Here is a 26,905-nt window from a genome sequence, read left to right on the forward strand (position 1 = left end):
GTCAGTGAAGAATGTGGAATGTTTTTGTTTAATCAATTATCCATTATTTTTACTATTACTATTACTAACTATGAATCAATCAAAATAATAACAAAATAGTAACAGATCTGAATTAAAATTCCAAGGCAGTTCATTTCAATAATTTAAATGAACTGCCTTGGAATTTGAATCTCCATGATGTTAATACATAAATAATTAGTTCTTGATAATATGTATGTATACAGCTGCCACAGCCAATTATTTTTTATTTTTTATTTTTGCGAAACCAACAGATCTGTTGAACTGAACTGTTCACAATGATAATTATTTTACAAGTGGAAGTTGGTTGCCATTATAAAATTAAATGTAACTCTTAGTTCAGAGTCCAAGAACATTGACTGAATTAAAATCAGATTTTTAACCTTCATGGTGTTCAGGGCAAACATGCTGAAACCTAATATGATTAGTTTACAAACAATCTAACTATGCATGTACCTGTCTGTCCATTTATGCATGTACAGTATATCCATACTGTTTGCTGATTTTCATTCCATTAATAATTCATTTTACTTTCCAGACAGTTGAATAAATTTGCTGTTGTTGGGAAAATTAAAGCCATAAATATCAGTTGCCACCGGTCTCGACTGCAATGAAATGAAGAAGTATTTTACAAATACAAAAGCAAATCAAAGACTGCTCTGTGTATTGCATGTGACTGGTGCAGAAAAAGTAATTTCTTCCCAGGTTTGGGGGGCCGGATATGTAATCAATAATGCATGAATATTTCAGTTTGCTGGAATAACCTTCAGGTCTGAGTTGAGGTTGAGTCCTTTCCTCCGGCACACAACTGCAACGGCAATGATGACATCACAACATCTCTAATCAACAGCCATACTGAAACACTGACTTGGCCATGAATGCTGGCACAACACAATGCTGGCTGAACCTTCCCTTCACTACCGCTTCAACACAAGACAGAGAAGGGGATATTGTCAGCGCTTAACAAAGACCCTTCAACTGTGGCCCACTTTTCCTTCACTGCTCATTTTTCATGTTATCATAATCAACAGGCCTCTCAGAGTCAGTTGGAGGGGGAGGACCATAAGCCCACACTGTATAGTAAGCCATGAGGGACCATAAAATGCTCTTTGTTATTGGTGGAGGACTGGCTCCATTCCACAAACAGCCTGCCTTGTCTTTTTTATTTATTATTTTATTTTTTTTCCCTCAGAAAACACTTTAGCAGCATCCTCCCTCTGAACTAAACACTTTGTGATCTGAGAAGATGTCATTTCTACCAGAGGTATGCCGACAAGGAGAGAGAGAGAGAGAGAGAGCAGAGAGAGAGAGAGAGAGACAGAGACGGAGGGCGAGAAAAAAACTAAACTGCTCGCCTCCCATTTTCGACATCAAAAGGAAGACGTGACTGCACTCTAAAGACCAAACACATCTCTTTGGCATATGGGTCTGTGGGAAATAAATTACAAAAAGTGCGCAGTAAATGAGGACAAGAGGCAGCATCAAGCCCATCTGTATTTCTGACACATGTGCTCTTTGGGGCGAGTCGGTTGGGTGTGTAGCGGGGGAAGGAGCCACGCAGAGCCCTCTGCATGAGAGAGGAGGAGCTCTCTAATTCACCTCTCAGTGCAGACCCCCTCCGACCCGTTAGAACCTCTCTCCCCCCGGTTCCCAGCAAAAAGGAAGAGGCCCTGGCTGACTCCATGCATACCTCTATACATCTGCCCCGCATGCTACCTGGGCCAAGGCGTCCTACATTTTTATGCATAAACATGACGCAAGCTGGAGAAAAACACTCCCTACCTACACTAGTAGAGTGCTTGTGCGAGCGTGCCTTACATTCATAACAAGCGCCAAGTTCTACACTTTAAAATGCTGACTGGCGAACCCAATATAAATATTTTGTTTGGTTAGTTTGCTGGGCAATGGGTTGGACTTGCCAGACACAGCCTGTGCTAATTCCCACACTAACAGTGTTATACCAATAGCATCTTAAAAGTAACCAAGTTATCTAATAAACAAGCTGTTACAAGTGCCACGCGGGAGAGATCGAATTACTTATTTGCTCTCCCACTTTGACAGCTTCTCTGCCTGAGAGATTTTGCTAGCGGTAAACAAATAACTCTAACCTCAGCGATCACTCCTCTTTCAAAGTCACTGAAGTTGATGTACTTTTTTCTAGTTCATTCACCACTAAAAGAGGATGATGGGGATACCAGGCTGACGTAGGCTGGCACAGACATGGTGAGAATGCGCTGATGAACACATGCCAGCTTGGAGCTGTGATGCCCCAGCACTTGGCACATAGCATTGTGTGATGTGGTCCTAGGGGGTGGCAGCACCAGGCATACTGGGAGCACCCAAAAGCATCTCATCCAGTGCTGCTATTTATTTATTTATTTATATTTCTCTCTTTTACCTTGAATTTCCCCTGGGGATCAATAAAGTATCTATCTATCTATCTATCTTGTAGTAATACTATGTTGTTGAACGGAACACTATGCAGTTACAGAAACTAACATAAATATACTGGATACAGTATATTACCTGGGAGAGTACTGTAATTCTTACATGAGCGTGGAGCAAAGTGAGCTGGAAATAATATTGAACAATTAATTATATTGATAACATAGGCATTTTGATAGCAGTGCCATCAGTGTACACTTTGTGGACTGAAGGGTCCTCTATAGACCATCTGTTCTGCTATCAGAACATACGTAGCATAACGGACTTGTGGTCCAATCTCCCACAAGCAGAGGTGTCACTCAACATTATCCGACCTTGAATGGTTGCTGGCATGTAGCAAATACAACAGGTTAATGAGGTACGACCATTCAAACCATTTCTAGAGCCCTGCAGCCTTAATTAGTACTTACAATGGTAATTACCAGGGAGATTACTGAAAACAAAATCAAAACAAACAAAAAAAGGGGAAGGGCGGTAAATCTGGTCTAATTCGTAAAACAGATAAGGACATTTATTATGAGCATTATTGCAAGGATAAATATTTGTAAACATACAAAATTAGGAACTGAAAGGCAAAATATACTTGGGTAGGCTTTGTGTGGTAGAACAAGTGCATGTGAGGCACAAGCAAACTTCCTAAGAATTTCTAACTTGGCTTTCCACAGAAGAGGCATCCAGGTTATCCTTCATCTGTTTGCAAAGATTTCCACTGAGTGTAGGAGTTAAAAAGTAGGAGGAATACTCTCTTGATTTCCAACTCTATATATTTCCCACATGCCAGGGATGGCTCTGTATATGGTCTGCTGCTTTTGCTTTTATAACATCATGAAGCTCATATACTCCACACAATTGCATCTGGACAGAGTGTTACCTTCCAATTTTTCTTCCCTACACACAGTGTTTGCAACTGTTGACCTACTTTATTAAATCAATACCGTGTTTCCCTCGGAGGGTAACAGAATCAACAAATATTTCGTGACATACAGTTATTCTGGCCTGCTGAGAAGAGCAGTAGGCAGAAGGAAGGTCAGCACAAACTATGTGTTCAAACAGGACGACCCACATGGTTGCCACTTGACAGATCTCCTTGGCCTGGAACATCTCACCCTTGAAACATAATGCCTCTGCAGTGACAAAACAGCCATATCAGCAATAGCATCTTTATTCACTTTTTATGTACTACAACCTTTGAGTTAACACCAGAGCGTTGTCTCGATGTGGAGTTTGCTGAGTGTTATCTTAGCCATCACGCCCCAAAAATTAGGCAGGCATGCCGTGGTACAATCGGAGGGGAGTCATCTATGATGGATCAAACAGAGGCACATCAAAAGAATCATTTCATGCAAAGCAGTAGGATCCAGGCGTCTTTCTCCTCTCAAAAAGCCACCGCACAGAGTGGAACAGACCAGCATGTCAAGAATGGAAAAAGGAGAATGGATTGAAGAAATATCTTTGTGGCAAGTCAGGGAAAGTAGCCTAATCTCTGTAGCTTGAAAGATTATTTTCATTGCAAACCTATGGTAGGATATTTATAGTGTGTATCCATTTATTTCATAAACATTTAATCAACAACTTAAATGTTGTAGTAAATCGTATGTACTGGATGTTCTACCCTAGGTCAACAAACTCATGAATTTTTCAAGAACTGTGATGCAAAGTCTGCTGTTATCAAGTCAGTGTACGCATACACTGTAGATGCATAATACATATGCTGTGACTGGAATAATTGTCTGAACTTTTACCGTGTATATTTTTAGTTGTTTTTTAGCTGTTCAGCAGTGGGTTTTGTTTGTTGGAGGAAAAAAATACTGCCTCATGATGGCTGCATCAACTGCGATCCAATTTTGCACAGCATCTTATGAACCCTGCATTCAGCTAGCCTATATATAAAACAGAACTCTCGACCAGATTCCTATTATTCTCATAACAACAGGTTGTCCGGGGAAGGAAGAGGAAAGAGGAGATCAATTAAATATAACCATTAAAGTATAAATAGCAAGGCATGTTCAGAGATTTAGCCCAGAAAATTCTGCGGAAGTGCTGAGATCTGGATCTCACCGTCCCATGGGGGAGGTTGCAAGCTGGGTGAAATAGGACTGTTGTCAGGGTGCTGCTGCCTCACTGGGGGCTAATGCCTCTGACCTCTCCGACTTCTCATTACTGAGTCCAGCTTTTGTGACCCCCTTGACACCTAGCGCCTTAATGACCACACAGGAACCTGTCAGGGCCACTGCTTTTCTTTTGATCCTTTCAGATACCTTTCTGTCATGGCCATACCATGAAAACAACCTTTCATAAAGCAGATAATAGTGAGGCAGCGTTCTTCATCTCTTGTAGACCACATATATCAGATATAACATACAGTATCTATCAATATGTCATATCCTCTTATACATATCTAATCCTACAACACAACTGCAAACCACATCTAACATATGACACATGCATCTACATTGTATATTGAGATTAGTAGGCTAAGTGATGGACTGTTTTAATATCATTATTGTATTGGATGGGACTGTATTACCATTGGTTGATGATGGGTATGTGTGTATGGGTGTGGGCATGTAAGATTTGTATGTAACTTTTTTACCTAAGCACACTGATGAATGCACTACGCAGAAAATTGCAAAGTGTGGCCTTTTCTCTCTTGATTTTAAATATATCTTTATGCCATCTATCCTATATGAGATATATACAGTATGTATAGGGGGATGAAGCTGCGTGTTCCATGAAGGGTCTGGGACATGCCATGCTGATCCACCTGGGCTCTCTGGACACCACTGCATCATTCACAGGACGCTGTCCCTTTCTCTGCCCGTCTCAGGGTTGTCAGGGAGAAGCGGCGGAGTTTGAGTGATCCCTTAACATCCTCCAGTTCTGCTCAGCGTATACCGCTCAGCCCTGCACAAAGCTGTTCTCTTTGTTTGGTTAATGACCCAGCGAGATAGTGGAGAGCATTGTATATCAAGCCTCTGCTGTTGTCTCCACATTAAAGCGACCATCTGCAAGAGTCAGAGTAATGATCCAGGACGCACTGCGTGAAAGTGGGTCACGTTTACTCTTTCACTCTGTCTGTCGGAGTCACTGACTGGCAGGCACTGGTGGAGCAGGTGGCAATGAAACAATTTTACTTGTTTACTTGATATGATGTGAATGATTACATGAAATTTGAGCATTTGCTATTTTTGGCTGAAGAATGTACATGAGAAAAAATGCACAAAAAATCAATGTTATCATTCACATCATACAAATGCCAAGGCATTTCACTGGCGTTACGGATGTGACAAAAAGTCAATTTTCCATGGAATTGCCCTATTATAGCCACCTGACCCCTGCATAAGTCTGATAGTACCCGTAAACATAAATGAAAGCTTCGAACTGAGTGATGGTGTAACATGCCATTTTCTGGCTTGTAGCTGATACATTCTGTCAATCAATAGAATATCAATCTACAATCAGAAATACACATCACCACAAAAGTTCGTTTCAAGCATCGTCTCATCACCTTATACCATAAACCTAAGTGACATAAATATGTAATTTAACCTATATGTACACATTTTCATGTAACATCAAAGATAACTAAGATGCCTTTTTGAACAGCTTGAACCTGTTGAAAACAAGCTTTGTATACCGTTATAGGTGCTTATGTCTGTTTTTGTGAAAGCCTAGGTATTTAAGCAACACAGTGCAGTTATTTTTACCATACGGCTTCAAACTCATTCAGATGCTACACCAACTGATAATATGGAGAATAAAGTCTTTGACATTGCCAGTGCGTGATTGAAATGTTTGATATTGCATGTAACATTGTTGATTGGGTAAGATAATGACCCTTCTAGTCATTTTTTGACTGACTGGGTACCGTCACAGCACTAAAAGAGGCAAAGATATAAATTATTCCATGGTGTTCCTTCAAGCAGCTGTAAAACTCTCGTTAAGCAACATTTTTAAAGGTTTAAATGACCCTCTATCATGTAATAATAAGTCAAATACATTTGCTATTTTTAAACAAAATATTAACTGATTTAAAAATACTGAGAGCAATCTCTATCTAAAATGTTGCCCCAGCTTAGGTGTCACTTTTCACTACTCACACAGCCCATGCAGGAGAGGATAACATGTTTCACTTCATGTAATTTAGGGTAACGGAATCCAATCAGGGCAAGATGGATGACATGAGGCTGTTTGTTATCTGTGTTGTGCTACTGAGTGAGCGACGCAGTCAATAGTGAAGACAGCCATCCCTGTCAGTTGGATTGATTTATCTGTGCACTGGCTCCCACTGCCTGTCAAGATTAAAGAATTTATGGCTTATCAAAGATGTCCTGAGAGGATGCCCCCCCCTAACAAACTTGCATCATCAGCAAAAGTACAGGAAGGGCACATATCTGACATTATGACTCTGGAAGACTTAATTGTTTGGCGTCAGATAAGCATATCACTTTGCCGAGCGCCGACTGATCTGTGAGTGGATTGCACATGAAGCGAGCATCACATGCGGGCCTTTGAACCCACATACTAATATGCCAGGGAGAAGATTAGTGGAGATGAGAACAATTGAATTCAATTAAATAGTACCAGTGTAGAGTCAAATTGCTTTTTCACATGTCAGTTTTATACATAGAGTCACATTGTAATTTAGTAGGGGCCAACAGTAGAGCTGTTTGGAGTGGATGCTGTGCATTAGCTGCATCTGATATAAAAATATATATATATATTCACAAAGAATTGTATCTTTCTCTTAAGGCCTCACATCACTTGTCATCCATGGCAGTCTGTTGCCACACCCCATTCTTAAACCTGTGATCACATAGACGGCACAATTGGTCAGCTTAGTAACTACAAAGGCTTTAGCACGCTAGCGTATTGCACTACTTAAGTCTCAAGCAGTCCATATCCAAGTTTTACTGCGCAAGAGGTAGCCTACGTCAGTTCTATGGTGTCCAATCACAGTCTCAGAGAAAGAATTTACTAACCTATAGTAGACTATGTATGTTATCAATGTTATGCTACCATTCATTTCTAATGAACCAGCACTCACTATGTGTGAATAATACAGAAGAGTATACATCAATAATTCTGCTTTACTGAATAAGCTTGGCTGTCAGTGCGGGAAAAAAAGACTGCTGTTGGCGTCAAAGCTTACTCATGCCGAAAAGAGGAGTCAGCATAAGGGCTTGAATCCTGTTACAAAAAGTGACAATCTAGGCACCCCATATCACTTATCAGGACAGTTGAATTGGTTAGAACAGAACATTTGTATTATTCTATAACTAATACATTTATCAGAATCTTGTAGTATCATAGGAATTGTATGGTAAAAAATCACACTTTTTTCAGTAACTTTTTCCACAAACTAAATACAATGAAATAAACTAATCATCATGTGCAACACACTGAGGCACAGTACATCAGCATGTTGTACATTCAACCCTCTTACAAGTTAATTGAAACAAGTTTGTACCAATATGAGGAAGGATTTCTATTCCTTTCTCCTTTGAATTTGTGTGTGTCACAAAGTGTGTCACTTGCCTTTCAAGGGTCTGTTTTATTTACCAAAAGTAAATATAGTCTTAGTCTGGACATTATTTACCTTTTACTGCCACTACTTCTTTTGTGTTTTGGAGTAATGAACTCTTTCTCCATCTCCTTGTTGTGTTTCAATGAATGTGTGCAAGGGGGTACTTAAAGTGCAAGGACACCGCAGTATAGAATCCCATCAAATTCTGATCATGAAAACATGAAGATTTGAATGGTGTTATTCTTATATTCTAAAGGTTAATACCACAGTACACCCATACGATTTCTTAGAAATCATTCTAAAACCTATCCTCCTTTCACTCCAAGGCATCATACCACCTGGTCCAGGGTTACATCCTAATTAACCTTTACCTCATTTGATCTTATTATTTTCCTTATTAGATGCCACCATTTTCCACTTAATCAGAGGCTAATTAAAGGATATCACTGAAATCCCTCTGTGTGTGATTTTCTCTGCAAATCCAGGAGGATTTGTATATTACCGGTATGTCTAATGAAGACCTAATCAGCAAACAGGGCTGTTGGATAAAGCCATTGGTCCAATTTAGAGGCCAGGGCCCATGTCTAAAGGATTACACAGGACATGAAGATGGATCTCCAAGACTTCCCTGTGTTTACTTAACCTTGCTGCCTGCCTTGGATGCTTTCCACATATTCACAACAGCACAACTACTCAAATGCAATAAAAACCCTTACTATCTCAGCTGCCTTTTTATTATACATCAAATTGACAGAGACATTTGTTTTATTTCAGGTAGGTTTCATTTACTGTAAACAGGAAAGCTTTGATGAACAGCATTCTAAAATAACAAGCTGACTAAAAGCCTTCCATAACTGTTGCTTAACTAATACAAGAAAGGGTGGAGGAACCATGAAAGAAAACAGAAGAGGCAGTTGTTTCCTCCCAGATTACTGAAAAGAAATAAGACTATTTAACATCTTTTACAAAACTGCCAGCTGTTACTGCAAGTTTCAAAATGAAATTGTAACTAGATGTACAGCAGAGCGGTACAAAATATGACCGCCGCCCAGTCCAGCACATGTTTTCCACAAAAATAAGTCACGCTGAAAGGCATATATGATTCTAACTGTCTCACTGAATTGCATTATGCACACTCAATTTTCACTGGTATCTGCTAGGCAACAAGTACCAAAACATGATTAGTTCATAGATTTCACATGTAATATACATTTTATACAACCCCACCCCCATCTTGCCTGTTCATAATTCTGAGAAATTCTTGAATTGTGTGCATGTGTGCGTGTACATGTTTATGTTTATGTGTGTGTGGGTGGGTGTGTGTGCGTGCATGTGCTTGTGTGTTTGCCTGTTTATGTGCCTGTGTGTGTGCATGTGCATGCATGCGTATATATGTCTACTGTGTGAGTATGTGTCATACGTAGGATTACTGTGAATGTATGTGTGTGCGTGTGTATCTGTTGATGCACATGTGTGCATATGGAATGGGTTTACATGAACCCTGGAGGCAAACATACGCCAAAAATTGGTCATCCTAGGCCCTACGGTTCTCAAGATATTCACAGAAAACTGTGTCTGCCCTACCCTCCTTTCGGGGTCCAGTCCAGCTGGGGCTACAGATCAAAACGAAAAGCGATGGTTCCATGCTATCCATGTGGGGTTACATGCCCACCAAGTTTCGTGTACCCCGGTCTTTCAGTCTTTCAAATAAAAACTAAATGTACACATAAATTATTTTATTGTAAGGCCCACCATGAACGAAAATCCACGAAACTTGGCATGCATTCGGAGGGTGTCATAATGATCCTACACTTTCAATTTCGTGCAGTTTTGACCATGTCAGCCAGAGATATTGTGATGAAAACACCTAATGTTTTGCTTTTTAATTTTTAACTAGGTGGCGCTATACATTAAATAAGTGGTAATGGGATAGGTTGACATGCCCCCTTAAGACCAACATACAAAAAAAAGGTGGACCTCCTAGGCCCTACGGTTCTCGAGATATTCACAGAAAACTGTCTCCGGCCACCTACAGGCCAGTTGGTGTATAGTAACATAAATTAATTTATTGTGTGGCCCCCCATGAATGGAATTCCACGAAACTTGGCGTGCATTCAGAGGGTGTCATAATGATCCTACACTTCCAATTTCGTGCAGTTTTGACTATGTTAGGTCACAGATACCTGCGATTACAACACCTCATTTTTACTTTTTGTGTTTAACTAGGTGGGCTTATACATGAAATGAGTGGTTATGGAATGGGTTGACATGGCCCTTTGAGATCAACATACAAAAAAAATGGTCCTCCTAAACCCTACGGTTCTCGAGATATTCACAGAAAACTGTGTCTGCCCTACCCTCCTTTCGGGGGGTCCAGTCCAGCGGGGGGGCTACAGATCAAAACGAAAACAGGAGGTTCCATGCTATCCATGTGGGGTTACATGCCCACCAAGTTTAGTGTACCCCGGTCTTACAGTGTCCCGGGAATCCTTGACGGAAATTTGGACATGCGAAAAAAAAAAAAAAAAAAAAAAAAAAAAAAAAAAAAAATCTGACTAAACCTATATGACCGCCGCTTCGCTGCGGGCGGTCATAAAAATGCCATACCAAAATAATGGAACCACAATGGAAACTAGAGAAACAATATTTGATCATCACATGCACGCACACACACACATGCACACGCAAAACATTAACATTAACTGTAGACGTTTCACTACGTTTCTACATTTCACCCTGCCCTTTTTCAAAAATAACATTGTGCACACCTGTCAGTTTTCATTTACACTAACCCGTATATATATGCCGTCAAGAGCATGCCAAACCTGTAGGTGGCAGTGTAATAAGAAGCTCAAGCCCACGTTAGCAAATCAGAATCCCGAAAATAGCAACAACAGCAACGAATCATTTCCTCTTTCTCTTTTGATCACCATAGCCAAATGAAAACGTAAACGTAGGTCGCACTTTTGCCACAGGTGCAAGTTCTGGCGCATACTGTGATGTTGGCTGCCTAAAACTCAGTTTTTCTCACTTTACATCCAAACTTTCAAACAAAGTTTTCACTTTACATCCAAACTTTCAAACAAAGTTTTCCACTCTGGCTGGAGTTTTTAGAAAGAATCGTTTTCAGAGGCTAATTCTCAGTTTGCATGTAAACAACAAACAAAGGGAAACGTTTCCGTTTTTTCAAAATAACTATGTACATATAAACGGGGTCTCAGACCCAACTAGGCACACACACTCACACTTACATGCACACACTCACACACACACACACACACACACACACACACACACACACACACACACACACACTCACTCCCTCACACAAACAAACTACTGAACATATCCAAATGTTTTGGTCGCTCAAGAAAACACAATTGAGTAAGTGCTATGGACATCAAAGGCTTATGCTCATCTGATAGATGAATGGCCCCTGCACACAAGGGTCCCTTCCTGCCTTTGGGATTGTGTAATATATTCACACACACACACAGAGAGAGAGAGAGAGAGAGAGACAGACACAGACAAACAAACATACAAACAAACAAAATAGCTCTTTTGTAAAAAAGGTGCTCTTTTAAGTACATGCTGGAATGTTTCTTTGAGCAACACAGTGCATTTCACTGTTCACTGGCAATGTGTGTTCTCTGAGTGCACTTTTCTTAGAGATTTCCTTTCCTACCTTTCCCAATGGATCCACTCAAAGCAGGCTCCCTGATTTAAAGATCTTGTGACAAGATGTGGAGCTACATTGCCTTCAGAGAAAATGTTGCCTGTATGTGAAGGACTGGTGACTGCCTGAACCAAAGAGAAAAATACACACTAGTAAGAAAGAACTAACTGGGCAATTCCATGCAAAGGTCATCCTTACCATGGAAAAAAAAGTTGTGCAAACGCAAATAGAACTGTTGTTAAAATCTTAATTTAGGTCTATATTTTATTGTTTATTGATCTGATTGAATTTGATGGAGAATGACACTCTTTTTACATCATAAATATGAAATAACAACATTTCTCACATGGTAATATTATACATATTTAAAAAGTGGATAAATGGACCCAAGGTTCAAACAAATTGTGTCATTTGACAAATTCCAGATTGACAAGGGAATGGTAGAGCAATGTCTATGCTCAGCTTGCCTTTAAGAGCACAACTCCTTACATTTGTAAGGCTTTTGTTTTTAAGTCAGCAAGTTCCATGGCCATGTCACATCCATAACGTTTTATAGGAAAAGTTTATGCTACACATACAGTGTTGATGCGACAATGTCCATAGTGTCTGTGCAAAGCTGATTTATATCAATGTAAAGTGTGATGACCAAATTGTGCCCCTTTCTTACTTTTAAAACCTTTAATGGTGCGTTATGGATGTGACGTTATTGATGTGACGTTATTGATGTTACATTATGTGAATTTACAAGACTGGGGACTTTATTATACCTCAAAGCCGATAAAACGTCTGTTCTGGTGGCATGTCAGTTTCAACGCATTTCAACTTAGTCTTTACAATTGACATTTCAAAGATTATTAGGATGATCAAAACCTCAGGGAGGCCTTGCCTAACCATTAGCAAAACAAACATAATATTAAAATACCTCCAGTAATTAGCCTAGCCATAGCATATTTTCAAGTGGCCTAATAACGAAAATCTGAACGATTATCTTCCTGTAACTGTCATACTGTTGTTGTACAGTAACTGGATTATCGTGTTAGCTGGTGAAGATGGCTGACTTTGCAGCTGGAGTTAATATAGCAACCTCCTTCTGTTGCAGATCTGTTCAGCCTGCCGTTCACGTCTGCTTAACACAGTTTAATTTTAAATGTGACACGATATGACAGCATAAGTGTCAGGTCCTCTGTAGCTAATACCCACAGAGTAACATGAGTAAGGGCAGCAATAAACTAGATGTACCACATAGCGGTACAAAATATGACCGCCTCTCAGTCCTGCATATTCTCTTCGCAAAAATAAATCACGCTTGTCAATTTGTCTCCATCTCCTACTCCTGCAACTCATGTGCATGTAAATGAGTGTGTGCTGTGAGTTTGCTTTGTTTTATGTGTGTGTGTGTGTGTGTGTGTGTGTGTGTGTGTGTGTGTGTGTGTCTGTGTATGCATTATGCGTGCCTGTGTTTGTGTGTTTATGTGTGTGTGTGTGTTTGTGTTTGCTGCATTACGCGTATCGTTCCTGTGTGTGTGTGTTTATGTGTCTGCATTCATGTGGGTGGATGTTTGTGCATGTGTGTGTTTATGTGTCTGCATTCATGTGGGTGGGTGTTTGTGCATGTGTGTGTGTGTGTGTGCTTGCCTGTCTGTATGTGTTTATGTGTGTGCTTGCCTGTCTGTATGTGTGCAAGTGTGTGTGTGTGTGTGTGTGTGTGTGCGCGCATGTGCGTGTGTGTGCATGTGTGTGTGTGCACGTGCGTGTACTTTATGTGTGCAAATCACAAATGAGTGGGTATGGGTTAGGTTGATGCGGGCTTTTGAGACTAACAAATATTTTGTTATCTTGGGTGCAACGGTTGAGGTAGGGCTAGTTATTTAGGGGAGTGGCCACCAAGTTTCATGTTCCCTAGTTTCATGTTTCCTGGCATTTCAGTAACCCGGGAATCACTGACCAAAATTGATGACGGTAAAAGAAAAAAATAAATGTCTTTTTTATATTTTAAATGACTTATTGTCCTGATTCTTTCTGTGGATCTTAGTGGGCACTGAGGAAGCAATAATTTCATTGCTAGTTTTTCATGATTACTATTTCAATTGTTCCATATCAAAATTCACTACTTAAGTATGTGTTTTATGTATTTTGTCGAGGACTGGTTCAGACACGTCACACCCATAACGTGAAACCGTCACATCCATAACGCCAGTTTTTCCTACATAATGCATTACGAAAATGACGCATAGTTTCAAAAACACACTTTTTGTGTTCATTCAAGTCTCCTTCATGCTACATATATCATAGTTTCGGCAGTTTCCTTCAAAATTCACAGAGTTTGTAGAAAACCTGTAATCTCTCACAAAAGTGTGTCCATTTCATGTAACATCCATAACGCTGATAAAATGCCTTGTATTCTAAGAATGAAATTGATAATATGAAATGTGAGGATTTCTCAGTATTCAGAGGACAGAGGTTACATTAAAAGTTATGCAAATTAATTTACTGATACTAATTTTGCCCCCACTCTAAGGCATTTTGTTTACCAATATGAGTCCAATTGTCACATCCATAACGCTGGAACTGCCCAACTATTGTTATGGTGGAAAGTATCTGCAATTCAGGTGTGACTCCTTGGACAATCTTAAAGGATACCACGGACACCACGGACACCACTAACCACTCGGTGAGTTGCACAGCTTTAAAAACAAACGTTAAGGGTTGTTTTAAGGACATGTTTGTGCATGCCCATAGGCAGCCACTCTGAAGAAGTCAAAGGCGATTCAAAACGAGTCAGAAAAGTCGAGACAGAACCAATCGTCAAAATTTTGGTGTCCACCACTCTAGTTTATCCACCAGAAAAGGGACTCAAAGTGCTAAATACCGGAATTATCCTTTAATATTCTGAGTCAGATTATCTGGTTAACAATTCTACAGGATAAGTACCAGGTAAGTATTAATAAGGCATAACAAAAACAAGTAAAGTGTAAGTAAAGGGTATTATAGAAGTCAATGGTTATTGCTGGATAACTCACAGCTCTTTGCAAACAGAGAAGGAACCTACAGTTTTTACCAATATAAGACTGTTTACACATCCGTCCTCTCCTTTACAAGCTGAACCTTTGAAAGTTGTTACAAAAACCTCTCACCTCTCAATTGCTATCTCTGTCCAACAGATTGATTAAAAAGGTGCATCTACCCAATTAACCACTTTTAAGGACACAGGGCTTTAGGCACTGTCAGAAAATAGAGCTGCTGCGCTCCTGTTTCTGTCAGCTGGGGATTTCCATTTTTCACTTGCGTTGTCTTTTGAAGCAACCCTTGTGTTGATAGGCTTAACCTTTATCTATTTTAAAAAATCCCATTGTTGAGCCATTTTTAGAGCGTCTCTCTAGTTTTAGCTCAGGTTTGTTGTCTACCCCATAAGGCTGCCCAAGGACAGCCCTGACATATAGCACAAAGCCGAGTTAGCAGGATAATTGTGCAGAGCTAACTCTTCACATTCCACAAATATGGAACACAGACATAATGCCAGGGTCAAAAACTGTATACACCTATGGTTAATGATGTCAATAGCCCAAAAATGTTTCTTGCCTCATTTCCATATTTTCCAGAAATGAGTGCAGATCCAACTGGCTGATATTGCACCGTGTCCAGTGACAGTGTAACTGACGGATACCTTCGGGTGTTGTAGGCAATTTGCAAGAATTTGCTAGCTCCTGAGATTGTCATGTTTATATAGGTGCACCAGTAATGACACGCCATATTGGTTGGGTATGAACTGTGACATCTTGAGAAAAACAGTAGCAGTTGTGGTAATAGTTGTATTTCTTCCTCTAACTGCTTGTTTTTGATTTGTAGTTGACATCAACATCTGAGTTATATTGATAATTGTATGTTGGGATTGGATTATTTGTAAACATTGTCAAAAGTTATTTCTAATTCTAAAATATTTCTAACCATAACTGTAAGCACATAGTGTTATTTAACTATGTTTTGTCAAAAAGCATTGTATTTGTATCCGAGGGGAAGCCATGGGAGAAGGAAGTTTTTTGTGAAGCTTATTAGTCAAAAAGCCCCAAATTGAATGGCACTTGTTCCCATTCCCATTCATTAAGAGAGAGTCTTGTTGATGACTATGGTTAATTAGCTGTACTTGTTTTTAATCAAGGGGCTCGAGAGGTCTTTTTAATTGTGTTGCTTGGTTAGTCCTCTTTCCAGTAACACTCACATCACATATATTTCATGAAGTTACAATTTGCACTCATGAGAAGCAAAAGAAACTGGGCAAATTGTATTGCCTAATAGAATGCAGTCATACAGTCAGATGGCACCTCATCTGCCTCCTTGGTACACCAATTCTTGGATTTGTCAATGAGAGGCACCCACAACCTAAAGTGATAAAGTGCTAGTGGATATTAGCCCTGCTAGTCTTGTTCCTTATGATTACAATGATATCACTATACACATTGATGTACATTTAAAAGACTTACACCAGTGAAATACTCCTTTATATAGTCCACATACTCCCATATCTGTTTTAATATAGCTGAGAAGTGCACTTTTCATTGAGCCACAGAGAGTTCATGTCAAGCATCCATCTAGGTTTTATGGGGTTGCAGGAGTCCACTATGGGTGTATTGATTTTGAATCTGAATTTGACAGGCCTCCATGTTCCCAAGTTTACCTCATGGATATGATAGAGTAGAAGACCAGCAAGTCCCAGGTCGCATTAGCTGCTATCAGACACAACCTCCGCGGATCTTTGTCAAACAGAGGGCCGACCCTTTGGGTGATTCAGGTATGATGTTAACCTGCGGATATTATGTGTGAACGACACCGACTGAACAGGTTGGATGTGGTTATTATATTCTGTTCATGTGCATGTTCAATCATGACCGGACTTGATTGATAAAATGTTGATCTGTGTTTTGTAATTTTTTTCAAAAAAAAAATTATGTCCTCAAATGCCTTGCTTTATTTAATTTACTGTCATAGAAGCTGAAAATATTTACGTTTAAAAGGCCGCAATTGTAATAGTTGGCCATTCATTTAATAGTTGACAACTAATCTTTTAATCAAGGAATTGTTGCAGCCCTAATTTCAAGATGTCTAAGAATAAGTCAGACTGGCACAAAAGAAAGAAACTTATGGGATGAAAGGAGGCGCCAGGCAACATGACAAGCTATGTATGGCATCTCCCTCTCGAATGTTTAGCTCATTAATTTTCATCTATACTCACAAACACACAACCATCCATCTCTTCTACACTGATGGATAGCTGGTAGTATGTTTTTGTATTTCAGGTGAATGAGGTCCTTGGCGCTGTATAAACACATAATAATTTGTCATCAGGAGATGAGAAAGAGGGAATATAATGACAGTAAATGAATGACATGTTCCATGGACAGCACATAAATTGGGTATTTTATGAAGACTGTAAGTAATAGAACCCTCAGGCTATTAATCATATGTATGACCAGAAACATAATAGGCAGCTCAGTATCGTTATGAAGGCCAAAAGGAATAATTGGGATTATTTGACCAAAGATGAAGCAGAAAGAAAGCGTAAACTGCAAATTGGTGACATGCAGTGACCATACATTGTGACCTCTCTCTCGGCCTGGCTGTACTGCAAGAGGATTGAGAGTAATATTGTTTGAAATTGGACAATAAATCATTGACATTCTTTTCAGCTCGTTTACCAGTGGTGGTATATTGAGAAGAGAGGCTGAACAAAACACCATAATATGTCATCTTGACCGTCACATGGACACTCTTTCTGTTCCACTTCAAGACATTTTCAAATCAATCTAAAATCATATTACACAACAGTTCGGTCCGGTCGAGCTATTTATTAATTTCTGATTGGACGAGAGGCCATGAGTCATCGCGGGTGGCGATATCCCAGCACAACGCCACTCAAGACTTTTAACTGCTAGTAATTATCAACACAAACATTCTATTCACTCATAGCGAGAGAGAAACGATTTCATAACGTCACCTTGGAGTAAGGAAAACACTAAGTTTCAAATAGGTCGTAAATGAGTAAATTTTTGGTCACAAAACCTGGGTTTTTAGATTTAATTTAAGTGATTGTTTCTCGCTACATTTTACAAAATATAAGGGCACAAACCCTGAAATTATCTTTTCATAAAGAACTACTGCCGTTTTAGAGTTAGCTCCGCCATGTTCTCTTTCATTCTTATTTGACACCCAGAGGAATAATTGATTGAGCTTTAGGCTGATTTGGCTGCCTTACAGCCAGTGATTCATTACAGCTCACTGCAGGTTCCAGACACTTTTACCTGAATCTCCAACTCAAAGTGGTATCGTAATGAGTGGAGGGGGGCAGTGATCAGAGGGATGGCTTGCGTCACAGTCTGTGTTCAGTGTCACACTCTGTCCTTGTTCAGATTGGCCCATTTTTTAGCCATAATAGTTTGGAAGAAGTACTGGAAGTAACTAACCCAATAGGCATGTCACAGCTTTGCCAGGTTCTTCAGCAGCACCTCACTCTGCACCAGTCACTTCCCCAGCCACGCCCACTCATCAGACTCACACTCCTGTCACTTATTCTCTCTCCCCTGCCTACTAAAGCCTTACACCTGCAGCTGATCAATCAGCTGATCAGCTGCACTATATCAGGCCTCCCTCCACGCACACATTTTGTCTGGCCTCAATGCTGTATGAAGGACCCAGCCAAAGACTTGATACCGTGCATCAGTATTCGTTGGATTCAGTTAAGTTATGGACTTATGAAACATCACTACCAGGAATACATGGGCCTACTGTCTCCTGTTAAATGGTGTGGCTCAGAGTTATAAGTGATGTATTTCACATGCCTAATTTAGCAAACTAAAAACCAAAAGGCAAAACCTGATTGATTGACCTGTGTCACCTATCATGACCAATCAACTTCACAGTTGAGCTGAAATGGATTCAACACTCAGTACATTGTTCTCAACTCAAGTGTGAATTTCAGAAAATGCCAACATCAATTGACTGAAATGAGCTGAAAATAGATAGCAGATTATAGATGTCTAAGCAGAACTATTCAGACTATGAATAGGCGTGCATAGTCAGAAAAAAAGTAACCTGAATGTATCTATAGATGTGTCAACTTAGACTGTCCACTACTGCATAAAAGACTGTAGTCACTCACTCATTTGTTCAGTCTTGATTGTCCATTTCGATGAAAACACCAGTTAGGTTATTACAGCCAATATCTTCCCAAGTTGTCAGCAAGCACACAGTGAAATAAATGTGAATTAAATCATCTAAGTTCTGTTCAGTCAATATTCCCAAGCTCTTTCTAATACAGCTTTACCTCAAACAATTTTACCACAAAACAGGTAGGCCTAGGGGCAAATTCCCATTAACTTACACTCATTCTGAATTTAATTTCTGAAAGGGGGAAAAATGTGAAAATTGAGTTAGTACATGATGCCATGCTGGTGTGCTTCTACAGTAAGCCTGCATGCAGACGTTTCCCCTGGAGTACATCCTCTTTTGCTCAACTGTTTTGTTAATAAGCTGAGAACGATTTCATGTCTATTGAAAGACCACTTCACTATTGAAAGATCTTAGAAAACTGAATAAATACCTTTGCCGCCAGATATTCTGATATTGCTGTTAGTAAAACTCAGCAACATGATGTCATGTCGACATGATTGTATTGAAATGAGTCATTAGGCTAGCACAAATAAATAATCTTATATATAAACCAACAATGTGTAACCATTCCTTGAATTCAATATGATCTCTTATATGATAATATCTGATAATTCAGTCTTACTCTTCGCCTCCCCCCCAAATCACTACCAGGGACGGGTTTCTTCTTCGCAAGTCTAGACATGCTGTTGCTGCTCTCCAAGCCATGTGGAGATGCTTGACTGATTTGAGCCTCATTCGTTTGGACAGTGATGATTTGCTGTGTATGCTGCTGATGTCTTCATTGCATATCAAGCATGACTTCTCATCTCTCTTCATCTCTGGACTAACATGTGTGTATGTGCACGTGGTTTTAAACGCAGTGTGTAGATGGTGAATGGTTATGTGTTTGAGATGTGTAGGCCTATGTACAGACGTAAGTGAAATGTGGTGTATAAATATCAGAATTTCAAACATGTTTTACCTCAAGACATGTCCATATCTATCAACTGAATCCATTCTAGCTTGTCTAGAGGCCAAACTCACCTAATTCTACATTATATCAGCTGGGCATATTGTAATTCACCGTCTACTAACCAAAGTTTATACATCAATTGCAAAATGTGCAAGATTTTACAAACTTTCTTCAGCCAAGAGGTTAATACACAGGGCCAGACTATACATGGGAATGCATTTCGTTCCTTCATTTTTCTTTATGATTAAAACATGATCTGATTCTGATTCATTGAGTTATTGGGCACTGCAGTCTGTACAGAGCTTTTGGTTTTCGTCTTTTTTAGAATTTGCATAAAACATGGTCATGCGGTTTTTTCCCAATGTGGCTAATACACAGGAAATTACTGTACTGAATTGAAGGTGCCGCAATCACAAACTACACAAAACAAGACTGTTGCCTGTTGCCTGTCAGACACAAAATAAATCATAGATAAGTGAATCAATAACCCCAACACAGTCTAACACTCTAACATCATCTCACTGTTTAACCATTTAGTTAACATTAGATGAATATAAATATTCACAGACTTTTCCCTTAGCAAATGCATACCTCACCCAGTCAGATTTAACAATGGACTGCTCTTCTAAGATAATACCGCAGTGGAGCCCTCGGTGCTCCAAAGGAAGAGGATAGGCAGTGTGATTCATATGCAGTCAGCAGGGAGAGCAGAGGCAGCTCGCAGTGCAGCGTGGAATCGGATGCATAGTAACTAGCACAGTTCCCTAGTCAGGTGACAGGGCTTCGTCAGGCTTCTTTGTGTGCACTAGAGTCTTGCATCAGGGCTCTTTGTATTCAGTATGTAGATAGACAAGAAGCTAGTGTTTTAAGGCCCCCACATCCAACACAATTGTCAAAAGCCAAATAAGTTGCTACCATTTTGCGACTTAGATATCTCTTCACCTCATGCTGTGATCACTGAAATGTATTTAATATGTGTGTGTGTGTGCATGTTTATTTAGTTATATTTAATTGACTGTCAGCTTTCAGGTTGAAAGCACTGACAAGCAAATCACTGAAATTCCCTCACTGCTCTGAAAGTTAATGCTGTCAAGCCTGAGTTTCATTTCCGGCTTTGATTCTCGTATATTTATAAAAAATATATATATTTGTTGTATTTTGAGAACAAACAAACCCAATCAACATATTGTAGAGTTTGTTTTGTACTGGGATAAAAAGCAAGAGCTCCCCTGAGAGAAGTGTGTCAAGCTCGCTCTCTGTCTCTCCCTCGACTTGAGACTTCTATAGACTAGAGCTAATGCATCACATCTTAATCAGAGTGCACTCTCAGAGATTGCATCACCTGTGACTGATAATAGGAGCTAGTCAGAACAGAGTCACCTTGTCAAGGGCACTGCACGCTGAGGTGGGTCCTTTGGGATGACTCAATCATCAGAGAGGACACAGACGACGGACAGGAAGGCCACTAAACTTGGAGCAGCCTAGGGACTGGTCATCATCCAACAAGTAGCCCTCCAGTGCCGAAACCTCCTGACCTTTGCCTTTCATCTAATCCCTGTAATCAGCGGTGACACAAAGTGTGCTGTCTTCTGTTGCTGTCGCCCGTCATGGCTGCTCGCACCGGGGCCCGCTCCCTCTGCACCCTTTCCAAGACCCAGAAAGGTCACGGGACAATGGAGACGACTGCTCCATCCTCGCCCCTCGTGGAGCGAGTGCCTTCGTTCCGCTCTAGTTATTCCTGGCGGGCGACCTCGCCTTGCGCTTCACAGATGCGCTCGGGATGGGGGCGGTTACGGTAACGCCGACTGACATCTTGACAAGGGCCGTGATTGCTGGAGAGGCGGTGGAGAGAGGCAGGAGAGGAGGCTTTTCACTCAAATCTCTAACACGCTTTAGAACAAGTTCCTAAGGAGAGCGGTCCTCGGCCGCCAAACTGATGCCGGGGTCCCAAAAGAGGGAGTGGGGAACCGCTGACGGAGCAGTGAGGAGGGACAGGCAAAGTGTTACGGGAGCAGAAAGAACAATCACGTTCCTGGAAAGCTGCTCATACACAGCATGCTGACTCCCCCGACACACACACACACACACACACACACACACACAAAGACACACACACACACAACCTGCCTTCTAATCCCCCCACCTCCAGGTGGCCTCTGAGTCCTCTATGTAATAACTACCATTTGCACCAAATCAATAATTCACCATGAATAAGTCTTTAAATGCGGGTTTCTTCTCGACGGACGTCCCTCCTGCTCCTGAAGCTGCGCATTCTGCTTCTCTGCAGGTGCTCTTTTTAATAAGACATGTTTGGGGTCCTCGGAGGATTGCTCGGTAATGCGGCAGCATGTACAATCACTGTTTAAAGAGGTGGGATGCTCTGTAATTCTGCCCTGTAAGCAAACACATAAACTGGGGGCATGTTTGTGGCATGCCAGTTTTTTTTTATTATTATTTGAAGTCCTTCATGTGAAACGTTTTTGTAAATCCCAGCTAATCCCTCAGCAGAAATTTGCTCATCAGCATTGTTGAGCACATTGAACTGTTTAAATAGCAAGTCTATAAATCCTTTAAAGATTGTTGTGAATTTTTTTTTCTGGTTATCGAAGATACTAATTTTGATTCTCTGCTTAGATTGTGAACAGATTTAAAATGTCTGTTACAGTTAAATCGTTTTTTACTTTTTTTGCATTTTTATTTTTCATTCCCTATGTTATGAATATACATTTTGTATTTATAGTTGATTGAAAAACAAGATTATTCATTAAAGCTCTCATGTTACTTGACAATGTTTTTGTTACATTATAACAACTGATTCCACCAATAATTTCCCTGGCATTTTAATGTTCATTGGTGATATTACAGACTAAATTTGAAAGAAAAACACCTTCAAATGTGGTAAATACACAGAAAAGCCCTTCAAGAGAGAATGGGGAATGAATGATGGGTAATAAAGATCAGTTCATACATCATCTCTCAAACTCATAGCGGATCATATGCATTAGGTGAAGATAACGTTGTTCTACTGTTGTTGTGTTCTCGTCGTTCTATTGTTTTGTAGGCTATTATGAAGCTACATAAATGTACCAATTTTCGTGAAAACACATCTAGCCTATATGCTCAGTCACAATGCACTTGCCTCACTTTACTGCTGTTCCTGTAAACAGATAACTAACTACCTTAGGCTCGTCTCAGCTATGTCTCTCTGCGACTGTAGTGCATAGTCATTTCTGGTTATCCAGAGGCAGTTGTCTCATTAGCTGATGCTTTTGCGAGGAAAGTAATACTTGAGTCATTTCAGGCGCACACTCCGACCCACACACTGAGCGAGCCACTCTCACATTCAACGGCACATTTGGACTCTGTCCCTTTTAGTAAATCATAAATAATGTGCAGTGTCGGAGGTAATGAACCGATTGACACACAGGTGTTTAATAAATCAGCACGAGTGTGTGTTAATGCGAGAGGACTTGTAGGGGCCACATAGCCCACGTCCGCCGTACGCGAGAGGCCCGAGCGGGCGCCCGAATGCAGCAGACATTCACTTTGTCACACATGTGCATGTCTTTCATGAATATTCAGTGTTGTTTTACTCAGTCAGACCACTCTTAGCAAACTCCCCAGAGAGCAACAAGTACTGCTGATTGTCCTGGTGCTCAATATGGAAAGTCGGAGAGGAATATATAGGGAGGAACGAGAGAAGAAAATGCCCGCAGACACTTTTGGGGGACACTGAGGGAGAAATCACAGCAGCGGCCTGCCATGCACCACAGCACGCCGCTTCAGGCAGCCCGTGTCGATATCTGCAAACGTTAATGTTAGACATGTCGGAGAGAGCACGCCGCATTGGAATAAATTGTGAAAATGCATTTTTTATGACTAAGATGGAGCTTTTCATTAATCTTGGAACTCAACCTGCCCCCGCAAAACAACAAGAGCATCCCTCACGGGGGAGACAAAAAGAGAACACCCACACAGTGGCATAGCGGAGCAGAGGAGGCGAGCTCTCAAACATCACAGCACTTTTTGGATCTGCCTGCTATAGAGTGGCTGTTTGAACATCCAAAGGATTCTTGCAAGATTAATGAACACAGTGGCATATGCAAATAGCATAGTGGGTGCACTTGCAACGTCTATATCGGCACTGTGCTCGACGCAATCCTGACACCATATGTTATGTATCTAAAATGGCTTTCATGGGATGATTTAGTTTCTCTCCTATGCTTTTTTCTGGCCAGGTGTTAGTCATACCCTGTAAGCGTGCGTTAGAGAGGTCCAAGATTCAATTTAATGTGGGCATGTTGTGCTTACTATAGAGTAAACTGTATGCCTCTCACGCTCCAGAAAACACATGGCACTATATTCCCATGAAACCATCCTTGAGTCACTCCTGGAGAGAGTAACTTCACGCTGTCATTAATGTTGCATGGATGGACCTCTGCTTCCTCAATAATCATTTTTATGCAGCCATAAAATTAACCATCTGAGCTGTATCTCACTCTCCACGTTAAATTTTATATGAACACACTTGATTAGAACTGGAGCAAATTCAGAGCTTTGAAGGCAGAAGCAGCAAGGGTTTCATTGACTCAGAAGATCTGCAAAGATTATCAATCACTATTTAAATGAAATATTTACATGATGTGGTGTGAGATGTGTGGATCTTCAGTAAGTGTGTAAATTATTTCAGCTTATTATCTTTTCTGTAAATAATACAAAGCTTCAATATAATGCGCACAAAAAGTATTTTTTTCAAATACAATGCAATATGTTTGGAATATCACTGAAATGAGCCATAGCACCTTCAGCTGACTCACAAAGGGGCAGTCTCACATGGCCCTTGAGATGGTTTTCCCACAAGGCTTTGAGATGGACACGTGTAAGTTTCCCCAAGATCGGTGAAACATGTCTATGACAACCCTCTGACTGACGCACAGAAGCCATGTGTCCTGTTGACGTGGCGACAGTGAGGGAGGGAGAAAGCTAATATGACCTCTGCGGAGCGCAGGTCACTGCATTCTCTAACGCTATCAGACAACCCACCTCAATTCCATTAGGGCCGTCAACAGTTTCAGCCGCCAACCGACACTCAATTTCAGCAAGCCTTTTTAGACGGACAAGAATGAGAGAGAGAGGGTCAAGGAAGGCATTTCATACGCGACCTCGACGGACAGCCTGAAATGAAAGGAGGAGAGCCAACAGAGAGAGCCAGACCGCATGCACATGAGACAGCCGTTTGAGATAGTGGGGAGGGTGGAGGGCAAGTCGGGGTGGTGAGGGCAGGGCTGGGGAGACTTGTTGGGCCTCTCCCCCAGGTTGCAGTCCATCCATTATTAATAAAGGCTTCTTAGTAAATAAATACTTCTCGTTATCAAAGCCTGGGACTCTAGCGGCGGAGGCAGCGGAGGCCCTTAACGAGCCTCTGAACATGCCATTTTGCATCATTAGCGGCGGCTGAGGGGATACATCTCCTCCTCGGTTGTCACTGCAGCATGAAAATCAGAGCGCGGCTCACGGCCCTCTGCACCACCTTGTTGCTTGTGTGTTGGTGAAAATTTTATTCATTGAGCAATTCTCTTCTGCCGTTGCACCGTGCCCCAAAGACGAGAGGGGGAGAGAGAGAGAGAGAGAGAGAGAGGGGGCGATCAAAAAAAGAGGAAGAAACAGAGTGCGGGTGACGGTGGAGGACAGAGATGAGTAGCTTGTTCTTTTCGTCATACGTCATTGGAAATGTGGGCTTAAATGTGATTTTTTTTCCCTTTGTGCTTATAACATTTCTAGTTTATGTTTGCCTCTGAGTGTGTTGGTGTGTGTGAATGTGACTCACACACAAATCTATTGTTTATAGAATATAGTAAATATACAAACACGATTTTTTTGTATCTGTGCTTTGTTTGTAACATGAAACAATATAAATGCATGAGTGTATTGCTAATTGAGCAATAATCACACCTTGTCCATGAGAAGAGGAAAGTTTCTCGTCGTTTCCATTAAAACGAGATGACCGGGCGATGCCCAGAGCTCTGGGAGCTGCTCGGAGATCAGAGGCCGCAGGAGAAGTGTTTAGCCCTGAGCCGAAGTCTAAGTGCCACCGCCACCGCCGCAGAATCCCTGTCTGCTGGCCCTGCCGTTGGGAGTGCTAAGTGTGCTCATTTCACAGTCCATTTAGCAGACACCCAGCCAAGGAGGACGGATGGCACATACACACACGCACACACACATGCATGCACGTACACCGCCACATGACTGGAGCCTGCCTCGCATATGACACACAGGGATCTGCCTTCCTCTGGTGCTCAAAGCCAAAGCCAGGGACCTGACTGAGTCTCGACCGCAGGCTAAGTCAGCGCTACAGATCCCTAGGCTGCCTCCGGCCACGTGACAGATGTGCGTGCTGGCTGATTGTGTGTGCCTTGGGGCTTGGGATGGGGTGTCAATCCCATACCTTCACCAGAAATTCAGAACAACTGAATTGGAATGGAGTCTATTTTCCCCCCTCTCGATTCAGCAGATTTGGGGTCCAGAGAGCAGGGCTTGGCAAGCTGAACGCTTTTTTTTCGCTTTCACTCGTTTTTGTTTGCTTAAAAAGCCGAGCTCTCATGTCCCCCCTAACCTGGCAGCTCATCTGAACTGCGATTTCCTTTTGCGCTTTGGCATACTGCTGCTCATGTACATGGGAGGAGACCCCCAGGCTCTTGAACCTACCAAACACACCCTACTGAGCCTTGGGCAAGCAGATAAAATACTTCAAACACACATCACCTGCCCACAGTCAGGGCAACAGAAAGAAAAAAAAAAACGTATCCACGCACAAAAAAACTTTAAGCCCACAATCAACAGAAAACAGTTGCCTTATTACTGCCAAGCAGATTGGGTGTCCCTGGACAAACTTAGCTATATAATCCCATTTTGGCGACAGCGAACACACTCTCTTCAGGGTGGCAGTGCCTAAGGGGACGCACGCTACACTGTTGTTTTGAAGGGAACCACTGCATGGTGACCGCACAGCCGTACAGAGAGTGGGCATGCTGGCAGATCGAGACAATCAGGCCGAAGATGAAACCAGCACGACCCATTGACCCTTCCTGGCTGGCCGCCAGTGAGCTCACCTGCAGCATTTCAAGCA

At 41.2% G+C, this 26,905-nt stretch overlaps 1 protein-coding gene across 3 annotated transcripts in view; it reads right to left on the bottom strand.

Annotated features, from left to right (window-relative positions):
• LOC125302265 (metabotropic glutamate receptor 4-like) overlaps positions 1–26,905 on the bottom strand; it is a 198,764-nt gene that overhangs the window by 166,816 nt on the left and 5,043 nt on the right. Inside the window, exon 2 of one of the 3 annotated variants that reach the window (XM_048255375.1) lies at positions 11,676–11,787. The exons of the other annotated variants lie outside the window; for them this stretch is intronic. The gene's annotated coding sequence lies outside the window, so the exon portion shown is untranslated. The remainder of the gene's footprint in view (positions 1–11,675; positions 11,788–26,905) is intronic. 3 annotated transcript variants of the gene reach the window in all.

This window comes from Alosa alosa, chromosome 10, assembly GCF_017589495.1.
Source record: "Alosa alosa isolate M-15738 ecotype Scorff River chromosome 10, AALO_Geno_1.1, whole genome shotgun sequence".
In the NCBI taxonomy this organism is placed as follows: domain Eukaryota; kingdom Metazoa; phylum Chordata; class Actinopteri; order Clupeiformes; family Clupeidae; genus Alosa; species Alosa alosa.